The sequence below is a fragment of the Callospermophilus lateralis genome, chromosome 9 (assembly GCF_048772815.1).
Source record: "Callospermophilus lateralis isolate mCalLat2 chromosome 9, mCalLat2.hap1, whole genome shotgun sequence".
Taxonomy (NCBI): Eukaryota; Metazoa; Chordata; class Mammalia; order Rodentia; family Sciuridae; genus Callospermophilus; species Callospermophilus lateralis.
In genome coordinates, this window is record NC_135313.1 from 34,419,804 (window position 1) to 34,443,885 (window position 24,082).

The following is a 24,082-nucleotide window of genomic DNA, read 5'->3' on the forward strand; positions in this document are numbered from 1 at the left end:
AAAAATCCCCAATTCTCCTTAATTAACATTTAAAAATCACTATAACTGAGATAAGCCAAACACAGCACCATCTTAAAAACATCCATTACAGCGTGGAAGAAGATTTCACTGTTGATAACAGAAAATATTAATGTCAACTATCGTTTATTTTACCATTGTAGACGCATAATCTCCTTATGCATCTAACATTCCCAAGATATGGTTAGTTCTTGGGAAGAAATCAAAGCCTTTTTCAGGAGGTTGGTTTACCAGCAGGCAATCCAGTGAAAAGCCTAATAACCATTAAACTAATTAATAAATAATTGTTTAATTGTTTTATTCCACATGTACTTTTCACAGAATGATGTTAATTTAAGGAATCAACTCCACTGAGTCCTAAATGATGGAGGAAAACCAAATCATACCTTTCCTTATTGGGTAGTTTGGGGACAGCCACTGAAATTGGATCTGCTGAGCTGGAGAAGGAGGAACTGAGGGCATACCTAGGCCTGCCTCTGGCCTGTGAAAATGCCATGGGCTATTAACAGGGAGTGTGATAGCTGTTCTTTTCTGTTGCTAAAGGAAAGAAATAAGCTAAGCATTCCCTGAACAATGGAAATATTGGAGAGAGCTGAATGAATTTCTGGATGAATCAACAAACATTTGTTGAACTCCAGCTTTGTGCAGAAAATTGAGTTTCAAGAGAGGATATATAATCTTTACTGGGTGTTTCTGAATTTAGGAGATATTCTTTTCAAAAGATTAGCTGTGGTTCAGCATTATGGTGCCAAAAATGATTTCCTCCAGCTGCATGGCCCCGTGATTTGGTTAATGTCAAATAGCCTTTGCTTTCTTTAGCCAAACCATCTGCAACATAAGGGCGTTGTTGTAATAAATGAGAACACACCTTCTTTTGTGTTAGTCACTGTGAATGATTCCAAGAGCCTTGCAGAAGAGATGATAATTGGATAGAAAACTTCTCTAAACTTCATATCAGGCCCTAAAGGAAAAAGAATTATCATTAATAGAGTAAGAAGCCAGCTAGATTTCATTTTGCAAATAACACTACAGCTTAGAAGTGATTCTTACAGACCAAATGAATAATATGAAATAAAACTATGACAAAGGAGGCTTGTCTTCCTCCTTAGTCATTTTTCCCATATTTGCACTGAATCTGGCCCAAATAGTAAGCCAGGATTTCATACTCTAGAATTTAGTAAGAGGAACATCTATATTGCTATTGATCGATGCTTGAAAAAAAATGGAAATATTAACCCCAGAAAAATCTAATCATATTCTAGAGTTGGAATGAGAAACCAAATTGCTTTTTTAGGAGCCAAAGAAATTAGTCATATAACAAGATGAGCCAGGCAAAAGGGCAGTCGAATCACTAGGTATGTATTTTGATCTGTGAGTAGATGCCACACTTATACCTCCTTTCACGAATTTAGATTTTCAATATAGGAAGTCAGAATTGGGGTCTCCTTGCTACCCACAGAGGGAAGTGTTTTCCAATACAAGAGGAGTGTTGGGATACTTCATTGTCAGTTCCAGAGGTCTTTTAGGGCTCCTGGGGCAATCCAGGTAGTCCTCTCCCCACAGAAAGTCAGAACCTTCTGTTGGGGATCCTCTGACATCCTCTGCACTATTTACATTTATAGTCAGACTTAGTGCTCATGTCCATAACAACACACACAGACTTCTTTACAACACACAAGCTGAACAAGAATGAATGGAACCTCCATGGGTAACAAAACTAAGAAACTTGTAGAATGGTAGCCTAATCAATTTATAATTACATTCACTGCTTTGTATATTTATTTTTCCATCTGTTATAGTTTCAAAAAAACGAAGTGGATTTTAATTAAATTTTAACTTATAAACATTTAAGAATCCTATGTACTGGGGATAAAACTTCAAACATCCAATTCTCAACTGAAAAATAATTATTGACTAAGTTACAAATGATAATGGAACATCCACAGAGAACTGACTACATGTAGACTGGGGACTGTGAGCTACTTATTATCAGGCAAGCATGGAGAATGGAAATACACTAAGTGAACCAGGAATCAGGGGAACTAGGTTCTTTCCCTATCTGGGCACTAAGTAGCCAGGCAAATTTAGGAAAACCTGGAAACTCTCTTGACCTGGCTTGCTTTCTTTGAAAATCAGGGATTTGACTAGATGATCTAGGAAGGTCTTTTGGCTCTCAGAGATCAACTGAAGTGTGGGGTAAGACTGGCTGTTTTATTGAACAGCAGAAATTCAATAAAAACATAGAATGTCAAACCTATTAAAGCCAGTGGGGACCTTTCTCTCACATATGATTATTGTTTCCTAAGCAAGATTCAAAGGTTTCACAGCTACATTTGAAAATTGGATTTTTCTCAATTAGCAGTAGTTCATGGGCAGAATTTCTTTATGGTTTCCTTCAGTCAATTTCTCTAAAACCAACTGCTGTGATAGGTAACAATAAGAAGAAATGAACAAGTATGAAATAAATATTTATGAGGATAATTTGCAAATATTGACCATGTTTAATCCAGAGCCTTTTTCTCTTCTCTTCTTTTTAAATGGATTTCTGTGGTCTCAGTTTTGGTTCAATACAGGAATCATTTAATACGCTCATATTTTCTCTGTCTAAAATTGTTCCTATTTCACTGAGTCTAATTAAATTTGTCACTATTTCCAGCAAAGAATATGACATTGAAAGAAAAGCCCTTGACTTCCAATTGCTCCTTCACTTGAGTAAATATGGGATTCACCGGTCTAGTTTAACAGAAGAAAAAATGGAAGCCCAAAGAGGAGAAGTGACCTGGTCAAGGTGACACAGATGGTCAATGTAAACAGGACCATGAACCCAGGGATACCAGGCTCCTTGCCCAGAGCTCTCTGAAACTGAAAGAGTTCCATGCATCTGGAAGAAGCATTGTTTAAATAATTTGCCAGTTAATAATAAACAAGGGAAGCTTTTTTCAAGCAGGAATTGAATTGTTTAATTTGTTTGAAATTATTATGATACCCTTGCAAAAATATTTTATGAAAAACTATTTTGTTCTTTTTTGGGAGCGTCCAAAGGACAGATCTTTTGGTGGAATTTCCATGCTTTCATAGAACATTTCACTCTGAGAAATGTAAACAATGAACAACAATCATGGCAAAGCCTGCTGCATATAAGCAGTAATTAAAAGCAGACTGGCTAAGTGAACTTCTTTTTATCATGAAGAGTCTGTAAATGTTGCATTAAGTTATTAGTGTTAGAAACGGTGACAGAGATGGGAGTCCTTGGGAATGAATGAAAACTCTGATTAATGAGATAATTCACATGTCCTGATCAGGTGAGGCTTGCACTTCTGAAACTATAGTGCAAGGATTCCTGGGGGTCCTGAGCCCTTTCTAGGGGTCCCAAGGTCAAAATGATTTCATAGTGAAGGATATTACCTGCTTCTTTCCTTCTCATTCTCTCAGGAGTGTCCAGTGAGTTTTTACAAAGGCTGTGTGATGTATGGTATTGAAACCAGCTGAAGGCAGAAGCCAGATCTTCGAGCCCAGCTGCCTCTTTTTTTGGAGGGGGGATAGTAGGGGTTGAACTCAGGGGCACTCAACCACTGAGCCATATCTCCAGCCCTACTTTTGTATTTTATTTAGAGACAGAGCCTCACCATTGCTGAGGCTGGCTTTCTACTCACTACTGACTCAGCTTCCTGAGCTGCTGGGACCAGTTGCCTCTTTTTTGCTAGCACTAAATAGATTTACACATGTGTAAAACAATGCCACTCTTCTCATTGATTTTCTTTTTTGGAAAAATATAGGTTTTTCTTTGTGAACAATGGATTTATGCTAATGTGTTTTCTCTTATTATTTCTAAAGACATGAATGAGTGAATGAATAGTTAAATACTACAAATGCCAATAGATATAACACATATAAACAAAACCTCACTAGGGTTATTAGTGATTTTTTAAAGATGTGAGCAGCTCTGAGACCAGGATGCTGAGGAGCACTGTGTGAGGCAGTGGTAAGGAACCTCTACACATCAGCTCCTTCCGCACGGGCCGGATATGCACTCAGACCTGGTGAGCACACCCAGAGCTACTGGCATGAAAATACTGGGTGGGTAAGGACAGAGCTCTCTGGGGCATAGGAAGCCCTCCTCAAATTTGGAAGGCTCATGAGCTCTTTGAAGCAGGAGGTTTGTCTTTTTTTTTTTTTTTTGTATCCCAAGTACCTAGTTCATTGCCTGACATTTGACTCCTAACAGAAGTTTTTGAAACAAATACAAGTAAGTCCAAGAGAGTTCAAGAGGAACAATTTTTTTTAAATGAAAACAATTTTGTAAAATGAAAAAATTTTAAATTTAAAAAGGAGGCTGTTAAATTCTTTAAACCTATGTCAAGATTTTAGATAACATGAGACAGGAAGTCTGTAGGAGTCTTTGATTATAGTTCATATCCTGAGTTTTTCTTTATTTTAATAAAGATATTTGTATGACATATGCGATGTCCTGCCCTAGACACAGGACGGAGAGGAGATTTGCTACAGGGACGATCAGGGACAAGTTGGGTTTGTCCAGAAGCAAAATCTGGAGAGAAAAATTCTTTTATAGGTCTCTGAAGTGGACAATGATACAAAATCACCCAAAGGGGCAAATGGTGGCAGAGACACAACTGGGGATGAGCTGATGGGAATGTCCTTTCTCTCAAAAGTGTCATAAACAAGAACAAGAATACACCATCAGTTCAGGGGGAAATATAAATTCCTGAGTTGGGTCCAAGGGCTGAAATTTTTCTTTTTCATATAGTTTGTACAAACCTTAAGAAAAAAAAATGTTTTAGTCTTTTTGGCAAAAACAAAGTCAAAAGTTGATCAGCTTCATGATCCCTAGCAGCCAAGTCCTGAGTGTCTCCTGTTTGATAGGTTTGGACTGTGGACTGGGGATACAAGGCAGTGAGACACACCAACCCTTCATTTCTGCTTTGGCTAGAGCAGGTTGGCAGGGGAACTAGGAGCAGAAAGAAACTGGCAGCTGTGAGCTACGTGGTGACTGTGTGCAGGGGCTAGGCCCAGCTGGGGACAGCTAACTACACTGAAGGGCAGCAGAAGACAAGTGTCAATTCGTGGTACAAGGAGTAGGCTCCAGGGTAGGGATGGGGGTTGGGAGCAAGTGGTTGCTAGGATTTCCTGGAAGAGGGGAGAGGGGACAATGGAGCTGGCAGATTCAGTTGGGAGGCTGTTCACAGGGTATAGAGAAAATCACACAGTCAAGTGAATCCTCTTGACTTCAGGGGAGAGGTTAGTAAGTAGGAGGCAGAGTGAGAGGAGGGTCAGAAGGAGCTGCCAGGAGTCTTCAAAGCAGATTTCACATCTAAGACAGCACTCTGGAGCCAGAGGGAGCCACTGATGATTTCTGAGCCAATTTTCTGGGAGATTTCTTTGACTGTGGGTCTGCAGTGGTTCTCAACTCCAGACCTGCAGACAGACTGCATCTGTCCCCTGAGGAGGTTTGTAAAAGTTCAGAGCAATTTCTAGGCCATACCAAAGGAGAGTCTAATCTGGAAAAACACTTTCATTTTTAATAATCCTTCTAAGCAATTCTGGGAAATTTGGGAACTCTGCCATGAGTTGAATTGAAGGGGTCATGTTGGAAGGAAAGTGACCAGGTAGGGAATTTTCTACAATAATCTCAGCATGGATGAAAATGGTCTGGGCCAAGTGAGTACTGAGTGCAAATGAAAAGAGATAGATGAGCTTGAGAGCCAGTGAGTGTGAGGATCATCAGGCCTTGGCTCTGGGAGAGGAAAAAAAAGTGATGGTATCATTAGCATAAATATGGAAGTCAGGGGAGAGGGGTTTATTGGAGTAAGTGGGGAACATGATAAACTCAGGTTGAGAAGTGCAGGGAAGGATCAGGAAAGATAACAGAAGCAGATATGGATTTGGGAGCCATTTATGGAGATGTCACATGGAGTCTCAGGGATGAACAAGGAATTAAGTGAAATAAGTGCATGAAAAGTACTTACCTAGAAAGGAGAAAGGAAGGTGAGTACGGAGAGGGGGGATGTGAGTGGGCCACTTCTATAAGAAGGGCAGTCTCAAAGATGGGGGACAGGTTTCCCCAGAGCTATCCCATACATGGAAATTACAAGATAGCAGAACTTAGCTCAAAGCAAGATGTGGCTTTCTAACAGACCAGCCAGGGGCCACTGACTAGCTCTAGCTGTCAGCTAGCCCAGCTTCAAGAGGGTTCACTGGTCAGAAGCTTAGAAGTTAGAACAGGAACTCATAGAGATAGGGAAAATCACATGTGAAGAATTAGCAATGTAGTAGTAATAGCTTGAAAAATAAGTAATGTAATAATAATAGCTTGAGGGATTAAATAGGCACTCTATTAGATTTTATGTGATGTTATTTTTATGTATCTGAAAAATGAGGCCTGCCATCCTGGAGTATGTTCTTATTAATATTCTATTGATATGAGAAACATCAAATTGGCTTCAAGGAACACTTTCCCATATTGCTCTTTAGACTCCAAATCACTGGGTTTCTGCTCTGGGAAATATTCCACTCATATCCTGCATCTCATCTTCTAGCCATAGGCTGTGAACACCCATGTGCTCAATTTTTTTTTTCCCCAAAGACCCCAAACCTATTCCAGGGCCCATGTGGTCTCTGTTCTAGTCCCTTCTCTTAGAGAGGTCAGGTGCTTGAGCCATGGCCAAGAGACAGCTGACTGGAGAGTGGGAAGTGGATGGAGCTTGAATTGTGAGACAGGTGTCCAATCTGTGACACCACAAGTGTGGGACAGAGTTGGGGTGGGAAGAGAATAGAACTGGTATATTCCACTTGTATTTTTGCTTTGAGTCTACAAATGTCAGGGTCTGGCCAGACCTTTCCTGTCACTCCAGGAAGTGGTACTTGCTGGCCACTTGATAAACAGCCTAAACTGGCCTAAACTTTCCTCCTCTTTCTTCCATACTAGACTAGAAATCACACCTAATTTGGCTTTTAAAGGGAATTGTGTTTTTGCTGTAACTACTATACCATCCTTAGGAATTTCTTTTTGTCCAAACATTTGTGCATTTGTGTGTGTGTGTGTGTGTGTGTATGATTATAAAATTAATGCTCATGTAGAAAAATCATGTAGAATTACTGAAAATTCTTAGAAGAAAAAATGATTTTGAAAGACAATTGTGAAAACCATTATGTTAAGTATATTTCCTTCTACTCCTTTTTCTTAGTTTTGTATATTTATGCTTATGTTGTATTTATCAATAATATTTTTTCCTACAGATTCAGTGTCAAGAGTGCTCAGTTTTTAAATTTTTTTCACTTCAAATGTAGCATTTTTATTTCCAAATGTTACAAAAACAGATTTTTCTAAGTTTCAATCATATAGTTATGCTTTGATGTATTGAAATGATCCCCTACTGTTGAACAGTTAAGTTATATCCAATATTTTGTTATTGTAAACAACATTGTGACAAATACCTCTGTATATAATAAGTATTTGACCTATCTGTAATTATTTTCCTGGGGCAGATTTCCAGCAGTGGAATTGCTGGATCAAAGAGTACATAGAAAATTTTAATTCCCTAGACATTCTAATTTCTTCTTTTTTAAAATTTTGTTTTAGTTGTTGATAGAACTTAGTTTTACTTATTTATTTACTTATTCATTTATAATAATCAAGGTATTATTTATTTATAATAATTAAGGCATTTATTTATTTATTTATGTGCAGTGCTGAGAATTTTTCCCAGTGCCTCACACATGCTACGCGAGTGCTCTACCTGAGCTACAACCCAAACCCAACACTGTAATTTCTATTGCCTCTATGAACCACCTCATGCCAAGATTGGCTCTAAGGGTGATTCTGGACATCAGTTATTAAGAAAAGTGGGCATTTAATAAGCAATTGTTGTGTGCTTGTTACTCTAATTGAGGTATAATATATATCCTTTATGTCTACCATTTAGTCTTCCCAACAAATTCTTTGACATATGATACCATTATACTGAGGAAAAAATTAGACTTGAACTAAAAAGTTAACAGATCTGGGACTTGAACTAGGCCCTCTTTTTCCTAAGCAGTCATCGCCATGCTGGTACCATCTTTGAATGATTACTATTCCTTTCAGGCCCAGTACAGGGAACCCTTTCTACAAGGTAGATTTGGGTTGGCAATGATTGAGAGTTTGGGAGAATGACAGTGGTGTTTAGAACTTCCCATGCCTGCTCCATCAGCACCCCAAGCCCTGTTAATCAGATTGATGAGACACACTCAGAGCAAATATAAAAAGCTTCAGGAAATAGAAAGTCTTACATTGTCTTTCTTCCAAGTTTTGTTTTCTTCTTGACCCAAACAACATTTCCCTTTTTCATTCATTTGATGGCAAGAGGAACTCTATAGAAGAAAATAAAAATAGCAAAATTGGAAAATCATAGAATTGTCAAATATCAAAAGAGATGATGATGGTGGTTATGGTAGTGGTAGGCTGTGGTTTCAACATTTGTCCCCTCCAAAACTCATGTTGACATTGAATTGTCATTGGGATGGTACTGAGAGATGAGTTCTTTAAAAACGTAGAGCCCTCATGAATGGACTAATGCCATTATAGCAGGGGTGGGATCCTATTAGAAGGATGAGTTTGGTTCCCCTTTTGCCTCTCTCTCACTTTCTTGCCCTTCCACCATTGTGATGCCTGCTGCCATGTTATGATGCATCAAGAAGACCCTTTCTAGACGTGGACCCTGAATCTTGAATTTCCCAGCTTCTAAAACTGTAAACCAATAAATTTATGTTCCTTATAAATTTCCCAGTCTGCAGTATTCTGTTACAGTAGCACAAAATAAACTCAGATGTGGTGGTGGTGGTGGTAGTAGTAACCTTATTAGTTGTAGTCTAGGTTTTGTTGAGCACTCAGTGTGCTGGGCATGATGTTTTATGCTTTGCAGATATGATGTAATTTAATCCTTGTAATCATAATCCCATTGTACAGATAAGGAAACAAATACTTAGAAAGGTTTTGCAATTTATCAAATTATATAGCTATAATATAATTTAGAGAATAGTGCAATCAGAATTTGAAGCTGTACTAATCTGATAATAGGATTATTTCTTGCTTATAGAATATAAATTTATATTCCCTCTAATTTTTAATAAATACCTATAATTTCTTAGTTGTCTACCATAGTCTAGGTATTATGTTCAGTGCCAAGGTATTAGGTCTTTAATCCTCAAACAACCTCTCCAGAGAGAAAGGAGCAGGGACCAGGTTTCCCAAAGAAGAGAGAAAAGCTGTCTTTTGGAGCCTTCAAAGTTAGGACAATGTCATCTGGGTTGCCACCAAAATTCAAGAATTGGGCTCAACTGAAGAATTTTTTCCTGCTACTCAAACTATGACCACGCATTCTACCCTGGATATCAGGCATGGGTCTTTTCTCTATGCTTATCTGATCCCAGTGATCCAGCTAATTAAACTGATTCAAGTGATCTTTAAAAACACAAGGAAACTAAAAATAAAACACAGTTGATAATGAAAGGTACTAGAGTCTATAATATATGATTTCAAATAATGAATGAATGAATTGAATTGAATTGAAAAATGAATGAACAAATAAATAAATCTTATTGTAATTTGTCTTACTTTTCCAGCTCAGGTAGATAGTAAAAATAATAATTATAACTGCCAGATATAACAATAAATATCTCACATGGCTCACTCATGTCAGTTTTTTATGTAGTCCTCTAGTCTCCCTTTAAACTTTCATTTACATATATTTCCTTGCATGCCCCTTTTGGTCATCATCCTAAATTTTTCTTACTTTTTCACATTTTTAAAATAATATAGACATCCAAATATCTCTGGCTATATAATTTTGTAGTTTATAAGGTATACCTTTGCAAGAACAAGAATGCATTTTTTAAATAAATGATTTCATACAGTCTTTCTTAGCCATTTACAATAGTGGGGGTGGCGGGGGGAAGGTAGAGTATAATAAAAGCATATTTGATCTTTGTCCTTGGTTCCTGGCACAGAGCTCCTAAAAACCTTGGCTTTCCCAAGTGATAGGAATGTCTTTAGATACTCATAGTGAGGCCCTTTTGATTATACCTGAGTTTATGTTGAAGTGACTTTAGACGAAGACCCTAGATAGCCTCAGGATAGAGCTGGTCAATGGAAAGATCAAGTGATTAGAGTCTTGGAAGTTTCACCCCACCCACCCACCTCTGAAGACAGAGGGGGCTAGAGAGGTCTGTAAAAACTCTTGAATAGGGGTGGGGCTGTGGCTCAGTGGTAGATTGCTCATCTAGCATGCATGAGGCACTGGGTTCGATCCTTAGCACCACATAAAAATAAAATAAAGATATTGTGTCCACCTAAAACTAAAAAACAAATATTAAAAAAAAAAAACTCTTGACTAGGAGACTTATAAGCTTCTGAGTTGATTACCGCATCCATGGGCCAGGAAGGCAGTACCTCAACCCCATGGAGACTCAGGACCTTCTTGCCCTATGTACCTCTTCATCCAGCTATTCATCTACACACTTTAAAACAGCCTTTCTAATAAACCTGTGAGCAAAAGTAAGATGTTTCCCTGAGTTCTCTGGATCTTTCTAGCAAATTGTCAAACCCTAAGAATGGGATGTAGGAACTGCCAATTTACTGCCGGTGGATCAGAAATAGGCCCAGACTTGCCACTGGCTGGTGAGGTGGGAAGCGGTCTTGTGGGACCAAACCCTTAACTTATGGGCTGTGACACTAACTGTAGGAAAAGTGTCAGAACTGAATTAAACTGGTATCTAAAGAGTTGGAGAATTGCTTGGTGTGGAAAACCCCGCACATCCAGTGTCAGAAGCGCTGTGTGTGAGAGTAGAAGAATAGTGTGTGTTTCTTCAGAAAGGGGGTTGTGGAGGGGGTGGGCAGAAGAGAGTCTGAAGCTTAGTAGTTGGGCTTAGTAGTTGGATGTTGTAGGATGTTGGTGGCAATTGATTCTATACAATGTGAAAAATGGAAATGGCCTCTCCTCTCTTCCCCTCTACCTTCAGTATTAATCAAAGATGGAATCACATACAGAGAGAACTCAGGCATTTATTTGGTGAAAATGTCTCACTTTGGCTATGACTCAACAAAAAGTGCTGCTGAAATGGCAGTATGAGAAATAGACTCTTTGCTTTTCCCTATCACAAAGCAAGATGTTAGGAGGATGGCCTAATCCATTTTCATTTAGAATATGCTATTTCATAAACTTTACCTTCAAAAAGTCTATTAAGGTGCCACTGTGTGCATTACAGGAAAAAAAATCTAGTTCCCCTTACTGAGATGGGTAAAATGGTAAAGCATCTTTTTTCTATATATAATATTGAGCTTTCCTTGAAAACCAATCCTATGGATGTGGGATATAAGGAGGGAGTAGGCAGGGGAGAGTATGATGCTTTGCTATAGCCCAGGACTGCTGGCTCAGCAGCCATCAGTTGTTTCATACTTACAGGACTAAACCTTTCCCCACTCTCCACAATGGGTCTACATCCAGTACAGCAGCATAAATTACCTGGGTAGAAAGGAATACACAATGTTTCAACCCAAAGGCCATTTCTCTGCCCTTGATATGTCTCTCTCATTCATAACTGGGTCTCCATTTATCTTCCCACCAAAAAGCATAAAAAATTCAAGTAGTTTTTCTAGACTGAGCTAGAGCTTTCAGAAGTCACTTAGGATACATTTCTGGGATTCAGTCTTTGGGAAGAGGCATAACAGGAAATCGATGAAGAGAAAGGACAGAGAGTGGGGATACAAGTCACATTCCAGAGATGTGCACATCTTATGAACAGAAGAAATAACTGCTTTTGGTCCAGATTATCTTTTCAAGGATGTTTCTATATGAAGAGCCTTGAGAGAAAAAGAATGTCTCTGTAAAGGAATGAGCAGAAATACTTATTTCCAGAATACTAAAGATAATGAATGCCACTTTCTGGGAAACTTATCACCCATTTGCAAGACTTGAATTCCTTATATTCAGGGTTTCTCTCCTGAATAACCCAGGCACACTTGGACATTACTGGTCTTTTTCACATTAACTTGTGGAAACTGGTGCTAATGATACTATTGTAGCTATTGCTAGTGCTATGAGTAATTAAGTCCTTTGTCTCTGACCCAGGAGTCTCATGTCTTCTATTAGCATCTGTCAAACTGTGACAATCTAACTTATCAACTTGTAAGTAGTATAAAAAATCTCAGGCCTTCTGCAGTTCTTGGCAATCACTAAATTGTGTTAACATGTAATATTGAAAGGACTGACCCTGACACAGAAAGAGTGTCTCTTACAACAACTAGGAAAGTATGTCTGGGAATGGGGCAGGGCAACTAGATCTAATCAGGATGTTACTGAACTGTTCTGTATCTTTTTAGATTACTGACTTTCACTTTTATTGGATGGTTCATAGAGTCTTTGAGAGTCTGATGACATTTCTGTTCTGTGAATATACACACAATGTTATGCACAAAATCTGTAGGCTTATGAACCCCTTATAGAATTGACCCTGAATTAGAATTCCTGTTGGGGACTGATTCTTCCTAAAGTTGAGGACTATAAGCATACAGTACATTACACAACAGGTGGTCATTAATGTTTATAGAGGGATGCATAACTAAATAAATCAGTAATTTAGAAGATTAAAACATAATATAGGTGATACTCTACAACATGAAACCAAAGAGAAAAATATTCTACTGGAGGAAAGTAAAAATAAAGAAGGTCTTGATAATTCCCTGGAGAAATAATTCCCTCTTTCTCTTTCTCTTACCCTCTCAATAAAAAAATGGTTTGGGAAAAAATAAATAGATTCAGACAAGATAAATAAGAACATGGATCCTATAACCAAATTACCAGGGTTTAAGACCTGACTTTTCCACTTGCTAGTTATATGATCCTGGGCAGTAACTTCACCCTTCCATACCATTCTGCACATCAGTTTCCTCATCTGTACAATTGGCACATAATGCTTAGCTTAGAATAATGTTTTGTATATAGAAAGTACTCAAAAAAGTTGGCTGCCATGATGGTGTCAAAATATCAAAGTACAGCCATTCCAGGAGTAAGGAGATAAAGAAACAATGAAAGTCATGGGGCAAAACTGAAGATTAAGTTCCTTCTCTTCTCTGAAAAGATCCATTCTCTCCCATGAGAGTGTCTCCTTTCTCTTTTCTAATCCCTTCAATAAATTCATACCTGTTCCTCAGCATACAGGCTTGAAATCTTCCTTGCATGGTTGCAAGAATCAGAATTTGAAGAGGGTCTTTTGCCTGACTCAGCCTTGTAGCTGATCTCTGACTTGTAACCTCTGGAGTTTGTATCAAGTTATCATTGGTCATTCTAATTCTTTTCTGGTTACTTTCATTATGCTTTTTCTCTACCTCTATTCTTCACCTCAAATTTTTGGTGACTAGAGGAAAAATCTTGAGATAATCCATGGTTCTTTAGTTAGAGCACATCCTAGTAAGAACCAAAAGGCCTCTTGATTGGAGCTCAGATACTGTAACCCTTAGGAGTAAAAGTTGGGGCTTTCACCCTCAGTCCATTTGAAGGGCAATGCTTACCTATGGCAAATGAAGGATTTGAGGTGAGGGTAACACCCTTGCAGAATCTGAAGTGATCATGAGATTTTGAACCCTGTTGCCTGGGAGAGTAAAGTCACCTCTTTCTCTTCCTCTTACCCTCTCATTTTTATCTCCAGAACTTAATGGAACCTCACTCAAGGGTAAAATCAGTGAGAACTCTAATTCATGTTTAAGCATGATCCCTGCCTTAAGTATGCCTCATCCAGTCATCCATCAAATGTCACCATGGATCTCTGGACTATCCTGATGTTACTTACATTTAACTGTCCATGTCTCACCTGATAGAAAACAAAGACTTTGGGCTATACCTCTCAACTTTGCCCTCTTTCAGAAGGAAGCATCCAGACTGAATAGATTCCCAAATACACTAAAAGAATTCAGGGACCCAGGTCCTTAAGTAGAGGGATGTTAGGTAGCTAATCAGCCATGAATTGATGAACAGGGAAAAGACAATGAAGGGTGACATAAAACTATAAGAAGCCTTATCTGACAGATAAGCACCTGGAAGATGTGAGGCTAGAATGTTAAAACCTCCTCCCAGCCATAATTACCTCCTCTTTAGAAAAATTATTGCTTCAAGATCATGTCACATCCCACCAGGTGACCTGGACCGTCCTTTATCATGAAACTATCACAACTCCCAATCACCCCGATTACCAGGGCAACCAAAACATCAAGACCCTCACAAAGAAAGCTTTCTGGGGGTTATTCAAAGGGTAACAAACAGATTAAGGGGGGAGAAAATTGAGGCAAAAGTAGGGGGGACCCAGTTTCCTTAAAATTTCCAACTTTGTGAGCAACACACCATCCCCTCTTGGAGGCAGTGCATGAAGTTCCTATGCTGTCAGTCAAAAGTTAAAAGGTGGACCTGGGCAGGATTCTCTGGAAACTTCCCTAGGACTCCCAATAAAACTGGAGAGCAGAAGAGGCCTTCTCTGAGAGGACCCTCTTACCCTTGAAAAAGTTCCTTTTATCTTTTCCTATATCTTCAATAAACTCATGCCTGTTACTCTGAAGGAAAAAAAAAAACTAAAGATGAAGGGAAAACTGTGTACAGAGCAATATTAAGTTGGCTGAACACCAGACTGAGATAGATTTTGTGTATAAAATACCATCAACAACAAAATGTATCAAAGTGAGAACAAACACATTGCTCAATGAAGATAGAGTAATATCAACAGACTATTAGAGAGAAGGCAGAACTATCTCGTTCCTATTTTTACTTCCATATTTTTCACCAAAGGAATGTTTGGTGAACTAAATGCATCAGACAAGCACAAGAGGAAATTGGTCCCTAAAGGAAATTGGATACTCAATACAGTTACCCTCCCCCCTTAGGGGATAAGATTCTAGACTGACCAACAAGAATTTCACAAGGCATTTCACACATCTGTGCTCCTCTGTGGAGAGGAGAGACAAATGTAAATCATTATACATGAAAACAATAGTATAGTGTTCACCGTGATCCCATAAACCTCTGCTTATCTTACCCTGTTCAATATTTTAGCCCACAACTTACATCAAGACAGAAGGCAATGTTTATCAGATTTTCAAATAACAGAATAGAACTTAAAAAGTATCTGGATAGAGTAGAATAAGTATATAAAATTTTAAAAGAATAAAAAAAAAAAAGTCTCCCAAAGGACAGAGGGGGAGAAATGCCATTTTTCAAGTCTTAAGGCATTCCAATTGGATGCAGGTTCATGAGTCACAAGTGATTCCCCCCTTAATTCCTAAGAGTCGATGATTTCATAGGCATTAATTACACTTCAACCATGACTGCAGCAGCAACAGCCACAACAACAAATAAAAACAAACCACAAGGTCGCTGCTTCTTTCAGCTAGCTCTAAGAACATAATTAAAAGATTCAAAAGTCCTAATATTTCCAAACACCATTTCAATAACATTTCAATTGCATCAACGACACCCACACAAAGCATATGCCATCCAAATATATATTACACTAGCTTTACCAGAAACAATTGCTATGATGCCAAGAATATAACAGTCATATGGAAAATTCACTTTACTTCCTGCCTGGCTACCTCAGTTTCTCCTCCCACTAAATCAGGATGAATAATAATTGCTACAACTTTAAAAGTCTAGATTAAAAGATGAATAATTGTATAGATTATAGAGATCATAAAGATGAATAAGCCCTTTGGCCTAATCCCTTAGATGAAGTCCCTTTAGCATCTGTGCTCCTCTTGAAAATAACAACTATCCCACAATTTAAGACACTAGTGACTTTACACTCAAGGTTTTCATTATCTAATCTGTGGAGGGTGTAGATGCTCATCACCATTCCTGGGGTGCAAAATCCACACTGAGTACCATGGCCTCTAGCAATCCTTTCCTAAAAGAAAAGAACACGGGAGCTCCAGTGTGAAAGTTTAGGGGTAGGAAACTCTTGGAAATGAGACAGAGACCTTTGATTGGTAGGTACAAGCCTGTCAGTTAGTGATTGGAAGAGCTATGAATTCTCACGGGTACAGTGCCAAGGAAGCTTTCTGAGGCAGCTGGGAAAGGAGTCCTGAGTGTCAACCCAGCACATAACTTCAAGGGCCAGTTTGGAGTCAATCAAGACAATGGAAATAGAAATAGCTAATTTTCATTTTGTCTTCTCATTCAACCACCACCTGGGCAATCCCCTCACCCTCTCCCACACAAAAGAATTTAAATCGGAGCATTAGTGTCAAGGCCTGTCTCCATAAGGAGAGATCCATCTTTACTATGTCTTACTTTTTGTTCTGACCTTGATGGGTACCTGGAGTTTCGTTTGTGTTTGGACATTTTTAGTAAACTGAATCTTTAGTAGATGAGTTTAAAATCCTATAAAAACTTGGACCAGAGACTAACACCCAGATATGTGCCTCTGATGTTGTGAAGGACTTCCTCGGGACAAAAGGACAAACCAACCTGCTGGTGATGTTCCTCCCCTCTGACCTGTGGCTCACTGTCTGCCAATAATCGTAATGGAACACCAATTTCTCATGGTGTGGAAAGGTATTTTTGGAGCAAGACATAATCCTTGCCCCTAAAGCAGCTATAACTTAATTTGGGGGTATACTCATCATATGTAGTTTTGATCAAAGACTACTACGTAGCAGCCAATGCCAAATTCATATATCTGGGTCACAAAAATTATTTTTTTCTGGTTAGAATTAGCAGCATAACTCTTTACACAGACCATACATAGAATATGCGTCTTTGTTTTTCTCCCTTTATTGCAGAAATGAAGATAAGTGTGAATTTTTCCCCCTGCTGTGTCTTTGTGGTAGAACCCAAAACATTCCTGGAAGGAAGATTCCTCCTTGTGGTCAAGAGATGGTCTGAAAGGACTCAGGCTGGAGTCATGACCTCTTTACCAGCTTCTCTACACTTCTGTGGAGATATAATATAAATAAATAAGTAAATAGAGCTGCAGAAGGAAAAGGAAATTAAGAAAAGGGCAATGTTTCTTTTTATAAAGGGGATAGAGGTCTTAGCCTGCCATCTTGAAGTGGCACCCTTTCTCCACAGAAAAATCTTACCTGGGCGTCTCCAGTTAATCTTCACCATGGCTGATTTTAGGACCGTCAGCAAGAGTCTCTGCAAAAGAGTTCAATGTAGATAAACTTCCTATTTTCGTGTTGCCCTATCTTGCTTGGCCACTGGCTAGGAAGAAATCAGCACTCCAGGGGCTGGACACCCCCTTACTAGTCTTCACAAATGTATCCAGTATAGTAGTTTGTAGAAATGTGCAAACAAGGCCTCTGGCCTTGAGATGGGCTTCACAGAGATGTCTATATTTTTAAGATAAGTTATCAACTGGGATCCATGGTAACAGCTGGCAGGGGGAGGAAAGAGAGGGGAGAAGAAGCTCTCCCTTTCTCAAGTATTGTCCTTGAAGGGTTAACTTGCCCAAAAACAGTGGGGGGAAAAAAAGCTGCTTTTATGTGAACTTCTGCAGACAGTGAACTTCTGAGCCCCTCCCCTTACATGCTGGGTATAAAACTCTGAAATTACCTGAACTCAGGTTTCAGGGAATTGATTGATTACAGCAAAAGCTGTGCCCTCTGAACCTTGCTGCAGCCAAATAAAACTGTTTCCTAGAATCTTCGGTGCCTTGCCTCGTCTGTCCCTACAACAATCTGTGTCCTCTAAAACTATAAGCCAAAGTCTGGACAGTTAAAGAAGCTACCTAAACCAATGTTTATCCTAAATGTGTTAAAATATGCTCTTACCTGAACAGGATGAATCCTGCTTTTGGTGCTTCCTGTGCTTTCTACCATAGTGACAGCAGCCCCATAGAGAGAACAGATGGGCACCAGGCAGGCAGCGACAGAGAAGTGACTTCAGAGTTCCCACAGGGAAGCTGAAAAGAATTGGCAAAGACAACAGTGGCATTCAGAGGGAAAAGAAAGGAAAATATGTATTTAGATGATATATGTTTAATTGCTTTGACACAAACATAACTGAGTACAAGTTAAAGCTGAGTCATCACAATGATTTTCAATTTAAGTATGGTCACTTAAAAATAAACTTCTATTACCTGGAATTAAGAAAGCCATTTATCACCCAAAACTATATTGTTAACAAAATATCTCAGGAATAGAATTTTTATTTGTTCCTATGTCCATTTCAGTTTGTCAGTTGTGATGACTGGTCAAAGAATTAGCTTGTTCCCTTCAAACAATCCAGGTAATGTATGATTTTAGAAAGACTCTGGGAGGCATGGGGAAGAAGTTCAATGGGACCACTAGCAAAGCAAGTCATCCAACAACTGAGTGCAGGTAACTTTGGTTCTCAGTACTTAGGGAAGGGGTAACTCAACAAATATTGGTTGGATGAATAATGAAGACAACAGGGCATTTCACCAAATTCTCAAGAGGGTTCCATGTATATGAGATTCATTGTACCTCTCAGGAGGAGAATGAGAGAAATTGAGTTTGGTCCTGAACTTGGTTATCTGTCTCCAGAAGGAATAGTAGGAAGGGTGGGGCAGTAGGCTTTCAAATCTGTCGTTGGCAGACCTTGCAATGAGAAGACTCTGGGCTTTTCAGTCTAATGGTCTTGGGGTTTATGCTCTCTCACTAGATCTATAACTTTGGTGAAAAATACAAATTCCCTTAGATCTTCAGTTATTCCCTTATTTGTAAAAGGAGGATGCCAAGAATTAGTGTCAAGTTTGATAGCAGAAGTAAGTACAATCCTGTCCCTCTTTTCTCCAATTATCAACAAGTAAGATAGTTAATTTTGCTCTAGCTCATAAAAGATGAGATAGTTCAGCTTTCTTTGTTGAGTGTGACATGGGCCAAAGTGTGCCAGGAATAAAACTCCATGGAAAATCAACATAGGATTCAGTTGCATGGACTAGTCTTGGAGGAAGGATACCGGATCTTCTGGGAGATGTGGTCGCAATTTAAGATCATGGCTGTACAGGTGCCTCTGCCCTCCACAGCCATACTTCATCCCTGTGAGTTGGATTGGAAGGGTTATGGTCAAGGAAAAAAGAGGAATTAACTCTGTCCATCCTTAACCTTAAATTTTCACATAGGGGAAAAATGATTTCAGGACAGGCTCAATTTCAATGACTTCTTGAAATACCTTGCTTGCCCTATAAGCATTGGTGCTCAAGTATAAATCAGTTAGAATGTGGGATCTCTTAAGAAACCACATCTTGACCTACCAACCAACGGATGCCAGCCACTTGCCATGGAGGAAAATCATCAGCCTCAGTCAATTCCAGGTCAGGGACAGAGACCTCTTGGCAGTTTGAAGCAAGTCCTCTTCTTTTCTTGGTTTAGAGAGCCTCCTGTTTTAGTCAGCTTTTTGCTGCTATTACTAAAAGACCCAACCAAAACAACTTTAGAGGAGGAAAAGTTTTTTTTGAGGGCTCACGATTTCAGAGATCTCAGTCCTTAGAAGGCTGGCTCCATTCCTTGGGGGCTCTAAGTGAGGCTGACCATCATGGCAGATGAATGTGCCGAGAGAAGCGGCTCACATGACAATCAGAAGGCAGAGAGAGACTCCACTTGCCAGATACAAATGTATACCCTGAAGCCACGCACCCAAAGCTCACCTCCCCCAGCCACACCTCATCTGCCTTCAGTTACCACTCAATAAATTCCATCACTGATCAATTCAGTGATTGGGTTAGGTTCTCATAATTCAATCATTTCTTCTCTGAACCTTCTTGCATTGTCTCACACATGAGCTCTTGGGGGACACCTCACATCCAAACCATAACAACTCCAATTTTGACTTTTATTCAGGGTTATCCTTTTTTTTTTTTTTTCTTTCCACACAGAAGAGAAAAAAGTAATCTAAAAGCCATGGAAGTCATTGAGAACGGATGATTCCCACTATAATTGGATCCTCCACAATACCACCTCTTTTAAACAAGATGCCTTGACTTTAAGTTTATTCTTGACTTGGTGATGGGGAGGACAGAAGGGATGCAGTGAGTTAGAGATGGTTTTCTGGGTGGAGCTGGAAAGGCCCCAATATTGTTTTGGTACATTTATCTCATTATATGAATGTGAAAAATGACAAAGTGGAAAGAATGAGTGACAGCACACTCAGGATGCTGCCCATTTAGCTTCTAAGGGCATATTTTTAAAACATTTTGGGTATTAAAATACACAACAAACAAAAAACAAAGTCTGTCAGGGTCTTTCTCTGCCTTCTGGCTCTCATTTCTTGTGTGGGTGTAGATGTGGTTTAATTTGCCCCAGGGACCACCCTATAGCATATGCTCATCTTTATCCTGTGATTCAAGTTTGGGAATCAATCAGGATAACCTCCAGGAGGCAGATTGGCAAGACATACACTGAGGCTCACCTTTGGGAAACTCAAACTGGTTTCGACTCTCAGAGATCCTGTTTGTGAACCTTCAGTTGCATGGAAGGGCAGTCCAGGCAAGGATCATGTGTTCACAGGTAGCCTGGCGTTGGCCCTGGAGACCAATGCTGGAGCCTCGGTTAAATACCATGCAACCAAGAAGTTGAGGGTCCCCATCAAGGGACATTTCTCAGGGTGATTGAACATCCCTGGAAGCAGAGCTGGAAAAGTCCATGTTTTAAACACTATCCATTGGTGACCATTATCCTTGCTTAGACTGGGAACCACTGCCCACATGCCATTCCATTTGTAAGACAAGCCACTGACTTTACTCAATTACAACACACATCGAGATGTTTGTAAGGAAGCATAATAGAAGGAAAAAAGTTCAGTTACCGGAGTTTTTAATTTGCTTTGCTTTCCCAAACAAACAAAAGGATATGGTTTTCTCAGAGTAATAAATTTATTCCGGGGTCTGCATTCCTCTCAATGACGTGCATACAGGAAATGATTTTACAGATTGAGGCATTTTTCCTTTTCCTTTGTCCTATTATTATTTATGAATAGTAAAAATCATTTAGAATATATTTGTTGATCTTATTTGCCTGACCTGATCAAACATCCCTCTACAATTATATAATTACATAATACTGTATTGCTTTCTGCTTTATTTTGGCAGGACAAGTGTTTGGCTTTGTTTCAGAGGATAACCAACAAGAATTTGCATTCTAAAACCACCTTGGTTTCAGGATAACAATAAAAAGGTCTGAAATATTGAAGTGCTATACACTTTTAAAACTCTTGCATTCATACAGTTAGATGAAAGGAGTGGGGAACTGAGCTGAATTTTAGCTTTCATAGCCAGCTGCAAAATACCCTCTTTGTTCTCTGTTCTTCACTCAAATTTGACAAGCGAACAAGGAAGCAGTGGACAAACAGAATTATTTCAACACCCAGGAAATCCACAGGCACCTCCCTTTAGTGGGGGATTGTAGACCAGCCATCTCCTTAGGAGATAAGACATGGAGCAGGGGAGAGGACACAAACATTGCAAGCAGACAGATGAAAGCCAAGGTCCCCGCTGTGTTTGTTAGCTGAGTGACCTAGGGCACACTACATGGCCACGCCGAGCCTTCATTTCATTTCCAAGTCTGTGTTTGGTGTGCACAGCACACAGTACCATTAAGCTCAAGTTAAACTTTGACTGCCTTTTCCTCTTTGCCAATAGAGCTGAAAACAAAAATATTGGGTTGCACATCACATACAACGTCAAGGACGGTGGAAAGCAAAGAACATTCCAGTCATAGATTACACCTTGGCTAAATCTCAAGAACTTAAAAAAAAAAAAAAAATTAAGACCAGAAAATGATTTAGCTTCTTCTCTTAAGGGAGTTAAGAATCTCTGCTTAAAGAAGCAAAGTGTTAAAATATGACCTGTGAAGTTTATCTCTGCCCTTCGGGCACATCCCTTCCATTCTTGCTGGTCAAAACTTGCATCATTATTTGCAAGTGATCTGAAGGTTTAAACTCCTAATTTATGCATGGTCATGTGTCAGCAGTGGTAGAGGGGGTGTAGAAGCTACAGTCAGAGCTGGTGTGGGGGAGGTGGAAAGGAGGGGAAATAGGGTCCTAAAAAAGAAAAGCCATAACCTAACATGAATGCAAACACTCTTACAAAATGTGGTTTAAAGACATTAATATAACCAAGTGCTTTTCCTCTAGTGATCCTAACACATTTTATATGTATTATGAGATCCTCTCTTTCTGGCCCCAGGCTTCTCCTTCTTCTTCCTTTTCTCAATTCCTCCCTTCTCCTTTCCCCTCTCTCTCTGAGGAACTATAGATAAGGATTGGTTTGGATTTGTCACAGGTTGCCCACCTGAACCTAATACTGTCTTTGGCAACATTAAAAAAAAAAAAAAGATTATTTCTATCACACTTCCTTTCTCTATGTAAATTTAGTAATAACAATGCAGAACACTTACTTTTCTTCCCTTCACAAAGAAAATAAGCTCATCTGAGTCCTTGGAGCAAGACATGATGCCAACAGAGTCTTGTGAGGTTTTCCACCTGCTTCTGTGTCCCCATAACAGTCTTGCTGAGGGGCTCCCAGTGGAGGCTGAGGAGCCAGATGCAGAGTCTGCTATCTGAGTGGGCTCCTGTGATCCAGTCCTGTCTCTGCTCCCAACCTTATTTCACCACCTTCCTTGATACTCCCACTTTCCCCCTTCCCACTTTGGAACTGCAATCTCAATTTAGCTCTTACAGAACTTGTACTTCTCCTTGTCCCAGGGGTAACCCACTGAAAAAACTTTCCAGCCACAAAAACCTACCATAGTCAGTGAAGTGGAAAGGAATCATGTAAACAAACCACATTCCGGTGAGTTACTTGGTATTGGATATATTTGTCAGTTTCTTTTTAAATGATTTTTTTAAATGCATTAAAAAAAAAAATAGCCAGGAACAGCAGCATGTGCCTATAATCCCAGCAGTTTGGGAGGTTGAGACAGGAGGCTCTCAAGTTCAAGCCAGCCTCAGCAATTTAGCAATGCCCTAAGCAACTTAGTGAAACCTAGTTTCTAAATTTTTTTTTTTTTAAGGGCTGGGAATGTGGCTCAGGTGTTAAGTGCCTCTGAGTTCAATCCCTGGTATTTAAAAAAAATATGTAAAGCAAAAAGTAAATATTCTCCTTGGTAATGTCTACTTTTCAGTCATCAATCACCAAACTCCTAGTATTCAATCTTCCCATAAACATATGGATGTATACATGCATATATACATTATTAGTTTTTAAAAAGTGAAATTGAACTGTTCATACTAATTTAAAACTTGTGTTCTCTTCATACTTAGGATATATTACCTTACCTGTGAAATGGACAAAATAATGGTATCTTTGTGAGGGTTGTTTTGAGGATTAAATTAACTTCTACATGTAAAGTGCTTAGAATAGTGCCTGGCACCAAGTAAGTTCTCCATAAATGTTAACAGCTTTCATTATTGCCTTACTTGTCATGGTATGTAAATCCTCTATTGATTTACGATACAAAGGGTTTTCAGTTTTTCACTATTACAAATACATTATCATGAAAATCCTAGGACTTTTCCTTTGCACATTTGAGCAAGTGCTTCTTTGGGATGAATTCTTAGAAATGGGATTCTAAGGCTTGAAGGGTATACACACTACTGGATCCACCTAATTTTCCTAAGAGACAAATCATGTGCGAGGGAGTGTGCCTCCCAGCCCTCCCTAGCTCTGAGTAGTATTCATACTGTCGTTTTCCAGTATGTGGTGACAGTTCATGGTTAGCGTTTCTCTTCTTTTGTGAGTTTATCCATCTTGCTACATATTTAGTGAATATTTGTGCTTTTTTCCCTGGCTTTGATTATTTTCTCCTTTTTGACTTTCTTGTCTACTTGAAGAATTGTATAAGATGGATACTAACCATAATCTGTTATAAATGCACATTTTCTTTCGGCCAGTCTGTTAACTGTCTACTGGGGCACAGCATCTAGAAAGTCCTTCAATTTCAAGTATCTGCATCCCGTGGGGTGGAGCCCATGCTCACAGGCCTGGCTGCCATGCCAGCTGTGCCTCACTATGCCATTCCCCTGCTCTCAGACCAGCTGCTTCTGAGAGGTACAGTGTGTGATGGGAC

At 39.2% G+C, this 24,082-nt stretch overlaps 1 long non-coding RNA gene and 1 pseudogene across 1 annotated transcript; both read right to left on the bottom strand.

Annotated features, from left to right (window-relative positions):
* Positions 1 to 8,693, bottom strand: part of LOC143407526 (aldehyde oxidase 3-like) — a 47,331-nt pseudogene extending 38,638 nt beyond the window's left edge.
* Positions 8,694 to 16,810: 8,117 nt separating this feature from the next.
* Positions 16,811 to 22,655, bottom strand: LOC143637768 (uncharacterized). Its single transcript, XR_013155594.1, has 4 exons — positions 22,412 to 22,655; positions 17,828 to 17,958; positions 17,135 to 17,192; positions 16,811 to 16,985 (listed from the first exon to the last, which is right to left on the bottom strand). It is a non-coding gene; the product is annotated as an uncharacterized LOC143637768 (long non-coding RNA).
* Between the last annotated feature and the right edge of the window lie 1,427 nt (positions 22,656 to 24,082).